This window comes from Cynara cardunculus, assembly GCF_001531365.2.
Source record: "Cynara cardunculus var. scolymus isolate 2C chromosome LG 2, CcrdV1, whole genome shotgun sequence".
NCBI lineage: Eukaryota > Viridiplantae > Streptophyta > Magnoliopsida > Asterales > Asteraceae > Cynara > Cynara cardunculus.
Window position 1 is genome coordinate 63,761,797 of NC_037529.1, and position 3,852 is coordinate 63,765,648.

A 3,852-nucleotide genomic window follows, 5' to 3' on the forward strand; every position below is an offset into this window, starting at 1 on the left:
AAGTCCATCTGAATCATCCAATGAAGAACAAGAGGAGAGTAAAGTGCCAATGACGCTAGAAGCATATGCGGAACGGGAACGGTGAAAAGGAAGCAGATATAGAGCCAATTGTTAGTTTCTTGTATTCTTTAGGATTTTGTTTTTCCCCTCCTGGTGGTATCAATATGAATGCCTTATTTGTCTTTCCAGATTTCTCCAAAAAAACGTTGTCAAATTAATTTTTTCTGCTTTTTTTTTTCACTCGGACCAAATCCGTCTAACCGACTTCTTATATTCAAGTGATTTGTGTATCTATCCCAATAATACAAATATGTCGTACCTCTCTTATATTCAAACCCATATAGGATAATAGAACTAGAATAGATAGTTCTTGTTTCCTACTCACACGAAATCGTATCTTTGCTTTTCTATCTATCACTAATTCTAATCTACCTCCCCAATCTGATATTATGGTGTCGAAATAGACCAAAATTCCATTATCGTGTAATTTTGACTAGTAATAAATACCGGGACTTCGTAATATTTGATTGGTCATCATTCTATATATTCCATTTACTATAAAAGCTCCTAGAGAAGTCATTAGAGAGATCTTTCCTGTCAAATTGTTTGTTCTTGGACCTACATCTATCGTTTTTCCAAATAAGTCTCGCAGATACATACAACTCAGATGAATATGTGAGTGATTCATACACAATATCTCTTTTCGTTATCAGGGATTTTACCCAGTGATATCTTTCCAAAAATAATTCAAAGTCAATTTCTTGATTCGTATATTCAATTTTTTAGAAACTTAGAAAGTTCTTTTGTCAAACCCTGATCAACGACCCTACAAAATCCTTCAAACTATATATGTCTAATACGAGATATTCATCCTAGTCACAATAGGCGTATTTGCCACATTGACACATTTGAAGGAGTAAATGTTGGAATTATAGGATCCTTAGCAATTCATGTCAGGATTGATTGTTGCGGTCTCTAAATATGGCATAAATTATCTGATGTGTTGAGAGGGGACTAAGCTAGAGGTATACAAATTGTCCCCAAATGTCAAGTCCCTAAGTAGTAAACATTGACTATAATATCATGTGTGTATAAGCACCTTTTTTGTTAATCACATAATTAGTGCAAATTGTGTTAAGCGGTGTATTTTCGTTTTTCATATATTGATATCTTCGTTTTTCACATACTGATATCACATTCCTTGATTATCTCATTCACTTACAATTTTGAAACATATTACTAATTTTCGTCTTTGCATACATTGGTATCACATTTCTTTAATTATCTCATTCACTTATCTTTTTAAAACACATTATCATATAAAACCATAAAAAAACCTTTCTGCTTTCATCTATGAATTTGGCTAAAAATAGTTAGAACAACTAAAGTTGATACACAAAACAAGATCATGAAACATGCAAAATATATTAAAAACATGCAAAATATAACAAAGAAATATAGTAAATGTACAAATAATGGTTGGTTTTACATGAAAAGCCACTTTTTAGGTGTACCTATAATTTCTATGACTTGGATTGTTTCAAGCAGTGCACACCATGACACGTGTTGCAAACCCATATTCATATAAAAAGTTGAATAAAAAACAGCTCATGGGTATTGCATATAATACATGTATTTTGTGTTTAGTAGAGTTATTGTTATACATATTCTTTTTAACAAAATTCACATTTTTAAACGATGAATTAAAGTTAATCGATTAGTTTTTATTTATTTATTTCAATGCTATATGATGCTCGCCTATTATCAAAGGTTTAGTTAAACAAACAAGGACAATAGAGCGGTTCTAGAGGTGTGTTGGTGATGCTGTCAAACAAATGTTTAGATTAATAAGTTGGGGTTTTTAGGGCTCGTTTAATTATATGATTATCTATGCTATATCATAAAGCATTTGATAAAAACTTTTAAAAACCATTTTCTATGTATGAAGTATTGTTTGTTGATGCATATTACTTAAAATTCAAGATTACAAGTAAATTATGCATAAGTACAACTTATTAAAGCTCCATGTTTGAATTCGTGTAACTAACTATAGATAAACATAATCAATTACAATATAAACATTAATTTTAAATATAGAAAATCTAAATATAATTAAGGTAATCAATTAATTGAGTTCTAACAGAATGTTTAATTATTATCTTTATAAAAATTATGTTGTTAAACCAAAAACGAATTACTTTGTTATTAAATCTAAATTAGATTATAATAAAAATTTGAATTAAAGAAGTTACACAAAAAAAAACGAGAACTATCGAATAGTTAATTTGATATTAATATCGATTTGTTTTTTTTTCCAAATTTTTATGTTATCTTCAAATTTATATTTCATTCAAAAATAAAAAAATTATCATTTTCTCAAAACCATATAAAATCATATCATATCGATAGAGACAAAACATAAAAATTATACATTAAAATCGAAATTTATCTCGCTGCATTGCACGAGTACCTTTTTAATTATATAAAAAGCTGTGAAGGGCTAAAAACCTGGACCATATATGTTGTAACCAATTATGTGCGAATCTTTCGAATCGAAAGCGATTATAATCAATATAGGGACCGGTTTTTATCAATCATTTTTTTGGAAAAAGGAAAAGCTATGGAAGTAGCCCGGGACCACTTATATAACATACAAAACATCCACGTCTAATATATTTATTAAAGTCATTAATTATTTTTAGGTGGTGTTCAAGATTGCTTATAAAAAACAACTTATTAATTTGTTTCGGTGTGACATCGGTAATAAGCACTTTTGAGTGTTTGGATAAACAACTTATACCGGTGTCAAAACCGGTAATAAGAAGTTTTTGAAGAAGTTAAAGTCTTCTCACTTATAATAAGTTGATAAGTGTTTTTATATAAAATCATAAGTTGTTTCAAATAAGCAATCCCAAACACCCCCTTAATCTATTCCTCTTTTTCCCACAAAATAAAATAACATAGTGGAATGTTTTTCTTCTCCTAAATTATCATTTTTCGCGTTTGTCCGTGTGATATAGCGTAAAAAATGTCTTTGTCGTTACGATAAGGTTTATAATGTTTTTGTAGCGTGGCTCATACCATCCCGCCTTGAGACGCGTCAGGTGATAGATTAACGTAATCAAATCACTTACAGTTTCACGAATTTATACACGTCATGAATAACAATTAAAACAAAGTTGATGGACGGTGATATATGGTTTTATGAACTTACGTACATTATCTCTCGTTTTTGTCAGTTTCAATAGAGATCACAATGACACTCCCAATGTCTTGCGATTCTTTATTTTTTAATTAAGTTAATTGTCTGGATTAAGTAGATTGCATCATGCGTTAAAAAAAGGGTTGGTTGCTTTTCGTGCTAAATAACGATTTGAATAACAAAAGAAATACGATTTAACCCTATAATATAAATACATACAAAAACTATAATCACATAAGGAATGTCTCAAACATAGTAAAAATCATAAGCAAAAAGAATTACTAGAATCCACCTCCAAATCCGATTCCAACAAAAAGAATCAATGAGTTTGTGGTTGTGGCGATTTCGTTTGATCTACTATGATGTGCCTGATTTTAACGATCATTTATGTGATTAGTACCCGCATAAATCCGTTGGAAATCCGCCATAAATCCGTCATTGATTTGTTTTTATAAAATAAATGGATCCGCTAGTGCTGCAATGTCTTCTGATGTCCGCTTGTGTACCTACTTTTCCTTTAACATTTATCTATTTCGTATATAACTCTTATTAAAAATTATAATATTTCTTGTCTTTTTATAGATTCAAGCATTAGAGAGGGAGGTGGAGGAGATGTGCCAATTAGAAAAGGTCCGCAAGAAGCAGTATGT